The 14467-nt window shown below is 37.4% G+C and overlaps 1 long non-coding RNA gene across 1 annotated transcript in view; it reads left to right on the top strand.

Annotated features, from left to right (window-relative positions):
* The first annotated feature begins 875 nt into the window (after window positions 1-875).
* LOC122794140 overlaps window positions 876-14467 on the top strand; it is a 104313-nt gene continuing 90721 nt past the window's right edge. The window contains exon 1 of the long non-coding RNA XR_006363617.1: window positions 876-976. This is a non-coding gene — a long non-coding RNA (uncharacterized LOC122794140). The remainder of the gene's footprint in view (window positions 977-14467) is intronic.

The following is a 14467-nucleotide window of genomic DNA, read 5'->3' as shown; positions in this document are numbered from 1 at the left end:
GAAATTGCATATTTTTAGATTTGAGAAGACAGAATTACTGACTTCAAGGCTCATTTGAGCAATACGAGGTGAAAGAAAAATGGATGCATTATATTAGTGGATTGGTTCACCATTACATTCTCTACCCACAGTTCATCTAAACTCATAATATCAAACCCCCAAAGCTGAAGACCTTATATTATCAATTTCCAAGTAACTCTAAGAACAGAACTGTGAAGATTAGAATAACTACACTTTGAAGTGGGAGGGGGGGTACTCAGATATACCATAATAGCAGAGATATCTCACTCCATGCCCTTATGTGTTTTTAGACTATGTCACATTAGACATATATTATGGTTATCGGACTTTGTAGCCTAGAAATGGTACATTTAGACATTACTATGTTAGGTAAAAGTGACATTACGCCTACAAATATATAAATGTAAATGTAAATCTATATTTATATCTGTATCTATCTATCTATATATATATATATATATATATATATATATATATATATATATGGGTTTACTTTTAAATTTTTAAGTTTCAAAACTTCGAATTTCTTATGATTGAGACCATAAGATCAAAGTTTTGAAACTTTGAAACGTTTAAATGGAAATTGCTGTACATATATATATATACATATATCTATACAGGTCTACTTCACAAGACCAAAATCCCACTTACCCAACTTTCATAATGCTTAGACAAAAAGATCAACAACCCCATAACACCAACATCCCAGAACACAAACCTTCCACACCAGGTAAGTAACCACTTGGCCACCATGTTGAACTTTGCCCCTTACCCCTATAGCAGTGCAAACTTGGAGTTGATATATTTAGTTGGGGAGGTGCATTTACTTTGCTTCCGTTTTAATTTATTTTTCAGGTTGGCCAAGCAGTTACTTACCTGGAGTGGAAAGTTGGTATTCCGGAAAGTTGGTGTTATGAGGTTGTCGACTTTTTCGTCTCAGCATTATGAAAGTCAGGTAAGTGGGATTTAGGTTTTATAAAGCAGACCTATATATATATATATATATATATATATATATATATATATATATACACATATATATATATAAATACACTCACAGTCATTAATTCATTTCATCTAATGAACTTTCAGTTGAATCACAAATCATTGAATTAATTTTCATCGAATACATTTTTTGTCAAAAACGCATTTCATACAAAACTGCAGAAGGGTATATTAAATCAATGATGGTGTAGTTAAAAAACTTGGGATAGTAGACATTACAGTTTAGTCTAGAGCATCATTTATACCTTGCAAATGCTGACCATTTTGCTGTCTCTACATGTTTAAGAGCTTGTGTAGCAGCAGTGATTTACCATGAGTGGTGTTTTCTCTTTTGTTTGTGGTTAAATGTCCTTGGAGTTAGCATATTTAAGTAAGGTGGTGGCAGGGAGGTAGCCTCTTCTCCCTGAAACCAAGTTTTGAAGGAGTATTTGCTGTATTTGACATTTTGTTTGAAATGTGATTCTTTGACTTGTTTTTAATGAAATGTGTACTCAGTGAATTTTATTCAACAATTTACAATTTGCTAAAAGTGCATTTATCAACACACACGTATAATAATCAGAGTCTATATTAAATCAGCGAATGCTTATAAAAGCAAACGCTGATTTATCGACCCCATGTAAGTGAAAGCTTACAATCCCAAACACTTAGAACAGCAATTTTTTTTCCAGGGAAAAAAATCGCTGTTCCAAAAAAGAAAAAAAACCTTTAAAACATTGCATAAAGTGGGGGGCTTTGCCCCCCACACCCCCCTACTTAAATATACCAACTCTGAGATTGCACTATAGTGACAAAAACAGCAAAATAATGAAGGCGGCCAAGCGATTTCTTTCCCTGGGAAAGAATTTGCTTATATGCCATTCCAGTATTTTGCTGTTTTGTGCTTTCAAGTTTGATCAAGACGCATTCGAAAGAATGCGTCTTCGATGATATAATAGGGAACCTAATAATCATAACTGGTAACTGGTTAAGTCCACTGGACAAACAGTCCCTTTTCAGGGGCAACCCAGGAGGATTGTTTAGTTAAGTAACTTGTTCAAGGTCACACAGAAGACAAATGAGGACTGAGGGAAACAAACCCTATATCACAAGAACTACAGCTTGCAACCCATAACCTCTGTGCCAACTGCCTGACTAAACATTTGATCCTACACCCTGGTGCCTTCTGCACGAAAGACAAATGCGTTATCTGTTGAGTATTGAGATAGGAGCACAAACTATCAAACTGACTGACAATGAAGAAGCCTGTCAAAATAAAATAAATAACTGAAATGGAAAACAGTGTTTTTTGGGGGGGGGTTTCTTCTTTTGCCTTTAACTATACAAACCTGAGATTGCACAATAGTGGGGAAAAGGAACAATTCACTTGTCCTAGTGTCTTCCAGTCTCAGCAGAAGCACAACTCATGCTATCTCTAAGCAGTGTAAATTAGTGAACATATCAGTTTACTTACACTACTACTACACAGCAGCCATCTACATTTCTTTCATTCAGCGATGCAAGTGAGTCTAACTAAATAAACCAAAATTCAATTCAGTGAAGTACAGACTGATAAACTTGATGACTCTGCGTGTGAGTGTGTGTGTGTCTTTACACACACACAAATATATATATATATATATATATATATATATATATATATATATATATATATATATATAATAAAATAAAACAAACCAGTGACGAGCAGTTAACAGTGATTATATTGAACAATATAACAGAAAATAAAACACTGTAAATGGTGAGGGAACTTTAATAAAAGTATGGTAAGCGCTTTCGCAGAAAATTTGCTTCATCAGACCAATAAAACAATGTAATCAACATTAGCTAATTACATAAAATACAGTTCAAATCACCCAATAAAATACATCAATATCAAGCATGTGACCCAAACATTTGAATACTAATTAAGCTCATTTAAATAATCCTCTTTGCTTCAATGCTGGTCTTAGAGACCTTACCATTTAGACCATAGATTTTTGTCAGCTTGTAACTGTAAAATCCAAAAACGTTCCCTAGTCTCAGTCTTATTCACACAGACTCCCAATCTTCCATCTTCCTTTAATAATTCAATTACTTTACATTTAAATGTATGAGTCTGTCCTTCTTCCATAACATGGTTAGCCAAAAAAAATTAGTTTCATTGTACTGTCTAATGTCCCTTACGTGCTCTCTCATATGCTCTAAGACAGAATGATCGGTCTTGCCAACATAAAACTTATTACATAACTCACACTGTGCTAAATATACTAGATGTCTAGAAGTACAATTAGCTTTCACTCTAAAATAATACCTTTTGTTAGTCCCAGGATGTATAAATACATTACTGCTATCAATAAGATAGCAGAAATTGCACCTACCTACCACAGCAAAAAGTATTCTTAGTGTTTTGGCCACATGCTTGATAATGATGTATTTTATTGGGTGATTTGAGCTGTATTTTATGTATTTAACTAATATTGATTACATTGTTTTATTGGTCTGATGAAGCAGATTTTCTGCAAAAGCACTTACTGTACTTTTACTAAAGTTCTCTTGCCATTTACAGTGTTTTATTTTCTGTTAAATGTCTATATACATATATATATATATATATATATATATATATATATATATATATATATATATAAATAAATATGAGAACAATACATATGAGGACAATGAGAAACTGTGACGGTTGCAGGCTGAGGAGAATGAGAAACTAATACGCCTGGAAGCTGAGGAAAAGGAGAGGCAGAGGCAGCATGAGAAGGAGATGCTGACTCTACACCAGGGTCATGGAGGTAATGGGGAAGGGAGTAACTGGACCCCAGAAGCACAAAAGGTCAGTAAACTTCTTCCACAGTTTAAAGAGGGGGATAATTTTGATAGTTTAATTCATATGTTTGAGAGGGTATGTAAACAGTATGATGTTGAACAAAGGCTCTGGGTTCCTGACCCCCTTAGTCCATGGTAAAGCTGTAACTGTTTTGTCTAAACTTGCTGATTGTGAATATTTTGACTATATTGCTGTTAAAAATCAATTGTTAGAATGTTTTAAGCTAACACCTGAAACATATAGGAAAAAGTTTTGTGAGCATAGATGTAAGACAGATGAAAGTGTATGTGAATATGTTGCTGAACTGAGCACTTATTCTCATAAGTGGGAGAGTGGATGCCAGGTCACCACTTTTGAAGGGCTGGCAAACGTTTCGGTGAGGGAACAAGCCCTTAGCACTTTGCCTGAGGACATGAGGATCTGGTTAGCTGATAGACAATGTGCTACTTCAGAGGAGTTGGGGAAGAAGGAAGACCTATACCTAGCAAGCAGGGCATCACTGCACAGGAAGGGGACCTCCAGTACTGCTCATGGGTCTAAGGGAGCCCATGGTGGGCAGCACACACTGCCCCAACAGAATCTGCCAGTAGCAGGGGAAGCCACTAGTCCAGGTACATGTCCAGGACCTAGGGTTAAATGTTTTGAATGCAACTACTGGGGCAATGTGGCATACAGATGTCCATGGAGGCAAGGTGGGGAACAAAAGGTGAGAAAGCCAGTAAGTATGAAAGACAAAATGCCAATAGTAGGTTGTCTTGAGACAACAAGGGTACCAAACTACCATCCTGCAGATGTCCTGATAGGGAAGGATTTGGATGAGGCAGTACCATGTGCTTATGCAGTTACACACAGTCAGGCTAGGAGACAAGCATGTGAGTCTGGCAGCCTGGGGGAGACCCAGACAGACTGCATACTTGCAGCCAGGACTGGTGAGGTGATTACTTCAGGGAGGAAGCTACTCTGTAGCAGTGAAACTGAAGGTGAGCTACAGCTGCTTGTAGGTGCTGATGTTCTCTTGGCCAGAGGGACTGCAAAGGTAGAGGTGGGTAGTAGTACCCAGGCTGACAGTGAGACACCACTGTCAGAGGATGCCAGAGTTCCTGTGGAAGGGGGAGCTGGGAAGGGTTACAAAGAGAGAGTTGAGACAAGCTCAGCTCTCAGGCCCTACATTGCAAGGTCTGAGGCAGGTAGCTAGGGAGGTACCTGATTCTCCAAGGGAAGAGGGAATCTGTACACTGGGACAAAGGGTTACTGTATAGAGAGTGGACCCCTGAGGGAGGGCTAGAAGGTGAGAGGGTACAGCAGTTGGTAGTGTCCAGAGCCTACCGTCTGCTGCTTCTAGCCACAGCCCATGATATTTCCTTTGCAGGTCATATGGGGATAAAATGTACAAGAGACGTATTATGCAGAACTTCTATTGGCCCGGAATTTCCAGAGGTATAACAGGGTACTGCAGGACCTGTGAGCAGTGCCAAAAGGCAGGCAAGGCAGGAGACAAGGTGGGAGCTCCTTTGATGCCTTTGCCTATGATTGAGGAGCCATTTCAGAGGGTAGCTATGGATATTGTAGGGCCTCAGAGTACCCAAGTTCCACAAGGAAAAGGTATATCCTAGTGGTAGTGGATTATGCTACATGATACCCTGAGGCAGTGGCTCTTTTCTCCATTGAGGCAGAAAAGGTGGCAAATGCTTTGTTAGAGTGTTTCAGCAGGGTAGGTTTTCCAAAAGAAATATTGACTGACAGAGGTGCCAATTTTATGTCAGACCTGCTGGCTTGTCTGTGGAAGTCCTGTGGGGTGAAGCACCTGAAGACCACCCCCTACCATCCCCAGACTAATGGTCTTATTGAGAGGTTAAACTCTACAATCAAGTCCATGCTACGGGCATTTGCAGACCAGTTTAAGAGGGAGTGGGACAAGTATTTGCCCAGGGACAGTTTGTGCCATCGGACTGCAGGGCTGCAGGCCCTCCAAGCTGTGAAAAGAAAGAAAAAGAAAGAATAACATTTTAAAAAATAAAATATTTAGTATACAATTGTATACTGGCTGCTTAGCTGCGAGTCTGACTAACTTGCTGTTAAAGTCCCGGAACTAAAACTGCGCATGCTTGGCAAGTTCCGGGTTAAAAAAAAAAAAAAAGTTTCTGTAAATCCAGACTGCTGTAAAAGCAGTCCAGATTTAAGAGTAGAAGGCATCAGTGTACAGATGCCCAGAAGTCTATGCGGTTTGTAACAGCAGTAAAGTGGAACAGGATCAGACTGCCATCTCCGCAGTCAAGTACTTGACATGGATGGCAACTGATTGCTTCTCGCTCTCTTCCCGCACTTTGTGTGCTGGGAAAAAGAGAATAAGAAACAGTCAGCAGCAGTACTTTGGTTTGGAGTAGGGTAGTGCACCTTGTTTGACCTGGCTATGGTGCTGGATTAGAAAATGGAAAAAGGCGAGCGGCAGAGCTTCAACTGAAAAGGAAGGAGGAAATTATAGCAGCAGGTTAGTGACAAGGAGGATACAAAAAAAAAAGTAAGTCTCACACAAAGCAGGACTTTCACCTTTCACCACAATTATTTGATGTGCGTATAATTTGACCCAGTAGAGATAAATTATTTCCAGTATAATCTTTAACTTTAACTGTGCTAGCTTGTAGTTATTACTTTGTGAACATTTTATGTGATATAATTGACACGGCTGCTTCATATCACTTTCTTAACTTTTCATACAGACACTGCTGTATTTGCATCAATTTCCATTTCATTTCTCTTTACCAGTAAAAAAACACTGACAATACTGCTTCTTAATTCAAACATATTTTGATTTGTTTTAATAAAATATTTTATTTTATTTTTATTCTTAAAATCGAGAGTGCATTTTTCTATGATATGTTTTGCTCATATATTCTTTCTGACACATATGGCATTTGGCTTCTTTAGAGATATTGTCTTGTGGTTTATGGTTTGCATTATTACAATGATAACAAAACCTCTTACCATTCTAGTTTATTGTCCTAACCTCAACTTAATATACTGTATTCTGGTTTACTGTCCTAAAGCAGTCTGGATTAAAAAGTAGGTGGGCATCAAAGAAGATGCCCAGAAGTCCATTGCAGTTTTAACTGCAGGAATGTTGTTGCTGTTGCGCCTTTCGGCTTAGGGGTCAGGGGTTAGGGGTCGCCACAGCGGAACTCCTGTCTGCTAATGACTGGCAGTAGATTTTTACGTGCTGAGTTGCCAGCTCTGATGCACAACCTTCAACGAAGGTACGCCCATTCATGCATGTCTCCACGCAGAAGACGCTCTAGCTGAGAATCGAACAGGACAACGTCTTACTGTGAGGCGACAATGCTACCGCAGCACCAACACTGCAGTTTCAGTTTTAACCACAGGAATATTATTTAAAAAATGGACTGTTAGGGTCGGTAGTTTGTCATGTAATCTGCATACATGGCATGGCTGCTGAGGTTAGTGTATAAAGAATGGAAACCATTGAAGTTCCACTCCTGTGCTTTAATTGCACTGTGCAGTCATTGGACGATGAGCGAAATACATTTTTTGGATGATGTGAAAAAAAACAGTGCTTGCACTTAATTGTGAACTGACTGACTTAATAATTATTATCAGTCAGTCAGATGAAACGTATGTATTTCTTTTCATGGCAGGGTCAACCAGATACACTTGACTTTATGCATTTTTTTCTTGGCAGTAGTCAACCAGATACTAGTAGGTTGGCAGTGTGTTGGGGGGCGGGGGGGGGGGGTTGCTGATGGATACTTTTTTAATATAATATTCTGGCAAGGTTAACCAGATACTAAGGAGACAGTGTGTTTTGGGGGCTGTTGATGTTTTTTAATAAAATATCCTGGCAAGGTGAAGCAGCTGCTAAGGAGGCAGTGTGTACTGGGGACTATTTGTTGATATTTTTTGCAATATAATATCCAGGCAGAGTTAACCAGATACTAAAGAGGCAGTGTGTTCTGGGGGCTGTTGATGAATTTTTTAATATAATACCCTGGCGGGGTCAGCCAGATACTAAGGAGGTAGTGTGCTTGCTTTGGGGGCTGTTGATGGATTTATTTAATATAATATCCTGATAGGGTTAACTATATACTAAGCAGGCAGTGTGCTTTGGAAGCTGCTTGACTGTGGATATATTTGTTCTAATAAAAATACAGTAGCAGGAGTCAAACAGATACTAGATATGCAGTGTGTTTTGTGGGCTACTTGTGGATGAAATGTGTTTTTTTTTAACCTAATCTTTCTGCAGGGTCACTCAAGAAAGATTGGGATGGCATGTGAATGTTTTGTTGTTGAAACTCTAGCCTTGCATGACTAAGTGCATGAAAAAACTGAAGTAAGATCACCTACAAGCTCTTGACTATGTGATGTGAAAGAAATACAGTAATGTAATCATTGTCTTCTTTTAATTATTTTGAACCTTGTAGGATCAAAGCAGATATTATGGGTAGGCAATCGGGCTGAGGGCTATGCCTAGTATGTGCGAATGAAATGACTGGCCTTGCTGTTGTACTTCTGACTTACTTTGCAAGAGTAACATGCATTTGATTGAAGTAAGATCAGCCACAAGCTCTGAACTCTGACTACTGTTTATGTGAAAAAAAATATATTAATAACAGTGCTGTCTTTTATTCTTTTTTTATTATTTAACCTCACAAGATAAACTCAGATACTGCATGTGGAGTGAGCAATAGAGACTGGGGCTATGTGTGAATGAAGCAACTGGTCCTGCTGTTTACTGTTGTAATTCTGGCTTTGCAAGACTGTAATGGTTGTCTGTACTTTCAGTTGAATGCAATCTAATTATCAAATGTATGAGTCATTCTAACTGTATGTTATTTCATATCTGTTCATGTATATACTGAATGTCTGTTTAAAAATGTTTGTAATATTTTAAGAGATTTTCTCTTCAGACATATGCTGAAAAGGTGCATTTCAACTAAAGACAGTTGGACAAAGCTGGGTAAAAAAAAGTAAAATAAATAATATGAAATATGCATTAGTGTAAGGTGAGCTGACACACATATGTTGTGACTAATGTTTCTGTCAACTAAGTGAAATTAATGCAAGTATGTTAATTAAATCCTGGCAGGGTCAAAGCAGATACTTTTGCTCGGTAATGGGTGTGGGGGGGGTTGTTTGTGAATGAATTGAGTTGACTGGCCCTGCTCTATACAGTTATAATTCTGGCTTTGCAAGATTAATGTTTATTTTGGTAAGGTTAGCAGTCATACAAGCCTGTGTCAATGTCTTTCAGAACCACTGGCACATTAGGCATTGGAGCGACCTGGAACTGTGAATAATAAGATAGTACAGTGGGATTTCTGAATCTTACTTTTCACTTGGCATTGTACAAAATGCAGATGCCTGATACAATGCAATGTATGTTTACATCATGTGTAATCATAATAGTTTCATACAGTCAAGACCAACTACTTTTTTACTGTTTAGAGATGTTTTGGTTTTGTGCTGATATATAACCTAAACACCTCATTAGCTCTGAAATGCGATTGATTTAGTCTAGTATTTGGTAGACTATTTAGCATGTACAATAGCGACTGAGCAGTTAATTTATGTAAAATGGTAAGCACAATCAGTGTTGATCCAATTATACCATAGCTCCACCCTGTGAAGTTTCCCCCACCCCTTTCTACTTGGCCCCACCCCATGCAGCCCCCCCTTTGATTTTAAGTCACCAACTGCCACTTTATTTGCCCCATCTGTTTGCTTACAGAGAGGTTCCCCAGGAATCCACAGGTTTTTCTCCCTTTGAGTTGCTGTATGGGCATAAGGTGAGGGGACTTCTAGATTTAATACATGATGAGTGGGAAGGTGAGTGTGAATCTCACAAGGAGTCTGTTGTGGAATATGTCTTAAACCTCAGGACAAGGCTCGGGGAACTCATGTGCTTGGCCCAGAAAAGCCTGGCAGAAGCCCAACAACAGAAAAAGGTGTGGTATGACAGGAATGCTCGAGCTAGAGAGTATGCTGTAGGGCAGCAGGTAATGGTTCTCATTCCTGTCAGACACAACAAGCTGCAAGCAGCTTGGGAGGGACCCTACAAGGTGGGAAGAAAGGTAAGTGATGTTAACTACATGATGGAACTGCTAGGCAGGAAGCAGGGGCACAAATTATACCATGTTAACATGATGAAACCTTACCATGATAGGGTAGCCCTTGTGCTGAGCATTTGCAGTGGATTGCAGGAGGAGTCTGAGGGAGATCTGGTGACTGATCTCCTCAGTGAGACTCGGACTGACACCTCAGTGGAAGGGGTAGCAATGTCCCAGCAGCTATCTCCTACCCAATTTTGAGAACTCCAAGCAGTGTTACAGGAGTTTGGGGACATGTTCACTGGGAAACCAAGGTGCACCCACCTGGTGCAGCATCAGGTGGATACAGGATCCCAAGGGCATATTAGGAAAGGCCCCTTATAGGGTAGCTGAGAGAGTCAGAGAGACTCTGACGGAGGAGATACAGGAGATGCTGGAACTAGGGGTAATTCAAGAGTCCAACAGTCCCTGGGCCTCCCCAGTGGTGCTGGTGCCAAAGAAGGATGGCATCACCAGGTTCTGTGTGGACTACAGGAAATTAAATAGTCACACACAGTCAGATGCTTACCCTGTGCCTAGGACAGATAAGGCCCTAGAGCAGCTGGATAGGGCTAAGTTTCTTACAACAATTGATCTTACCAATGGTTACTGGAAGGTGCCCTTGACTCCCAGTGCTAGAGAGAGGTCAGCTTTTGTGACTCTTTTTGGCTTGTATGAGTTCACAAAGATGCAACTTTCCAAAGCTGGTAGATCATATCCTAGCAGGAGCAGAAGATTTTTCCCTTGCTTACCTAGATGATATTGCCATCTACAGCCATTCCTGGCAAGAGCACCTTCAACATGTCAGGGAGGTGCTGGGCAGACTACAGAGGGCAAGGATGACCATTAAGCCAAGCAAATGTCAGGTGGGTATGGTAGAGGTCTCCTACCTAGGACATAGAGTGGGGAGTGGTAAGATCAGGGAGAACCTGACAAAGTGGAAGCCATTCAGGCATGACCTGCATCTGTTACCAAAAAGCAGGTGAGGACATTCTTAGGGACAGCAGTGTACTACAGAAAGTTCATCCCTTTCTGTCAGTTTAGTTTTCCAGACATTTTAGCTATCCCTTACTATGTTTTGTACAGCAGAGTTTAAAGAGCAGAAATTAATCATCAGCAAATAGAATCACTGCTGTTTTACAAATTCTTTAAAGAAACTAGTAACTGTCAAGCAACGGGCAGGTTTATTTTAAGGAAAATTGCCGTTTGCCACACTGGTGCTCCTATAAAAATACTACTAATGTCCTGCTGCCAAACTATGCCCTCAAGTGGACAAATTGGCTGTAACAAGAAGGTTAAATGTACATTTAGCAAATCAAACATTAAAATAACAGTACAATATACTAGATAGGGAAAGTAAAAGCAATAATCATATAAACAACTATAATAAGTAACATAACAACAAAGGATTTAACCCAATGTGTTAACTATACAATATTTATATCCCATATAGGTTTGAACTTTGTCAAAGCATCTGTGTTCTACACATATATTGTATTGAATCCAATTTGAGTAGCAGAGGGAGAGGCTTAGCTCACACCCTAATTTATTACTAAGTTACCATGCGTTGTGAATATACATTGTGGCAGGTGCTCAGCGAGCTATGCTTCCTTAGATGGCTCATGCTGTTCCCATTTACTCATCTGAGTAATGACTGCAGCTGTACTCTTCTTATTATATTACCTGGCTGTGGCTTCACCCTTCTTATAATATTACCTGGCTTTTTGCATTATCAAGAATGACACAATACTAGTGTATGTGGGTATATCATGTTACTGTTAGTGTAAACAAAAATGCTTGACAATGCAATCGTAATTCTCAAACCTTTCTGCAGACAAATGTATAGCATTGTCTAGCAGTTGAGAGCCTGATTGTTCCTGATCAGCAGACCTGTATTTTCACGTTCCAATATGACTACATGAAAATATACTAATATTAGTCTGCAAGTTTAGTAAGCAGCAAATTCATCAGGGATTAATTCGAGGGGACACTTATATTATAGCTAAAGCACTTGACATTTGATAAGTGTATCCTCTCAATGATGCGTTCTATCTAGTCATTAAGTATAAAACAACTTTTTCTGAGAAACATTGTTGTAATGCCAGTTAATTATTTGAATTAAATATTTCTATATACAGTCATAAAGCAATTATCAGGATAAATAATACTCTTGCAGTGCATGGATCACCATAGCTATCCTCTGATATTAGAAAAAAAAAACAAGCTTTTTAAGCACCTTTCTGACTTAATAAAGGTATTACTCCATAGTTTAAATACATTTTATCTATTTACTGCAAAGTGGGTTAGGAATTTTAACCTGCAACATTTTCATACATAATAGTTTAACTCTTAGCAGCTTCCATTATTTTGATATGTTCTCCATTATACTTTTTAAATACTATAATGAGAAGCTGCTGATGTTTAATTCTAAAATTTTATTCAATCATAAGATTAAATTACTGGTGTTAAGTAAGCCAAAATTATATCTCCAGCACTTATTGTCAGCAGATAAACTCACTGGTTAAGTGTCAGTCTAAGCTGTAAGAGTTAATATGTGATATACATAGATGCTTGCTATGAAAATGTGGTCAAGTGCACTGCAGTTTTACCTCTGTACTGTGTCTTTTTGATTATACAAAGTCCCTCTGAAAGTTGATAAAAGTGTTAACAACAAAACATTCATTCAAGTAACAACATTATAAGTAGTCTCTTAGATAAGGGAGACGTCTAAATCTTGATCTTGTTGTCTCCATTCATAGGAACTGTCTTTGAAAAGCTGAAAAATGCAATCAGAGGAACATATTTAATGTCCACTAAAGAAATATTAATATACTTGTACATTGTATTGCATTTCAGTTTATGTTAAACATGAAATATGATGTGGTTTTAGAACTATTCATGTTTTTATTCCAATGTGACTTTGCAAATACTAATCTAAACACTGGTTTCGGACTTGAGTATTCTAAAAACATTTACACAACAATGGTATTGTATTGTACAGTAATGTCAGTAAATAGTTTTCAACAGATGTCTGCAACATACAGTTATAGATTTTAACATAAGAAAATGTTTATTAATACCCTAAACTATTTTGAAATGATACTACCTTAGTCTAAATATTTGTACCTTTTTGAAACCTGATTAGAAATAAGTATTACTGAATTACAATAAGATAAGAGTAAGAAATATATTTATATATTTTAGCTGATTAGATGATCTTAATATATTATTCAATTATCTTTATTTAAAAACTAAGAGGATAAGAGAAACTGATCCAAATATTATTTGTGAGGGTAGAAAGTTTGTTTGGTTAGATTCACTAACCAAACTAAGAGGTATATTACCTCATAGTGATAGGGAATGGCCTTTAAGGTTAAGAATTACAAGTCTGGAAGTTCTTTGTTTTTTTTTTTATTTTATCACTTTGGTGTCACTCAGAAACATGCAAAAACCATACAAGAAAAACTTTTTGAATTCTGTATCCAAGATGTAACTAAGAATAAACAATATTTACATAAACTCACGTATAAAACAAACTCAAAACTAGGAAATGAAATGTTTATCCATAAATGTTAATGGTCTAAATAATAGGAATAAAAGAAGAAGCATATTCAAGTACATAAACTTACATAAACCACAAATAGTCTTCTTACAAGAGACACACTTATTAGATAGAGATATAAATAACTTAAATATTAATAATTACACAGTACTAATAAACTCTCAATACAAAACAAAAAAAGAGGAGTAGCTATACTACTTCGCAACTCAACTATAACACCTAAAATATTTATTACTCATCAAGATACATCGGGTATGTTTTGTCTAGCTTCAATAGAATTAAATAAGAGAATCTATACATTAGTAAATCTATATTGGATCCCAGGACTAGGATTAAGAACAGTTAAACAGCACTTTGAAGAGATAATTCATTTAACTAAGGGTAGCCTGATATTGGCAGGAGACTTCAACTGTATAATGAATGAAAAAGATACAGATTCTAAATCTAAAAGAAGAAAACAACCTATCTCTAAAGCACTATTAAAATTTATAGATACATTATATTTAAAAGATATAAATGAATTTGCAGAACCAGACTCACTAATCTTCACATTTTATTCTCATAGATATAAAACTAACTCTAGAATTGATAGAATATATGTTGCCAATAACCTAATAACAAAAACTGACAAAGTCAAAATTATAAATTGTCCCTTATCTGATCATAATGCCATAGTCTTTGAGATAGAGCTTACACCTTTTTATTCAAATCTCATTAGTAGGATACCTTCCTATATCACGAAATTGACAGATTTCAAAGAATTTTATGAAGAAACAATCAAAAATTTTCTAGAAATAAACTACACAGAAGATATTTCAGAAATATATGTCTGGGATTTATTGAAAGCAGTTACATATGGGAAAATATCCTTGTACATAAATAAAAGGAAGTTATGGAATAAAGATATGCTAGACTTACAAAACAAAGCAGATAAATTGAAACAGGAAATACAAAAGGGTAATA

This window comes from Protopterus annectens, chromosome 2.part1 (genome assembly GCF_019279795.1).
Source record: "Protopterus annectens isolate FY-2018-M chromosome 2.part1, PAN1.0, whole genome shotgun sequence".
NCBI classification, from domain to species: domain Eukaryota; kingdom Metazoa; phylum Chordata; order Ceratodontiformes; family Protopteridae; genus Protopterus; species Protopterus annectens.
The sequence above is the reverse complement of the archived record's forward strand: the minus strand, read 5'-3'. Positions and strand labels throughout refer to the sequence as shown.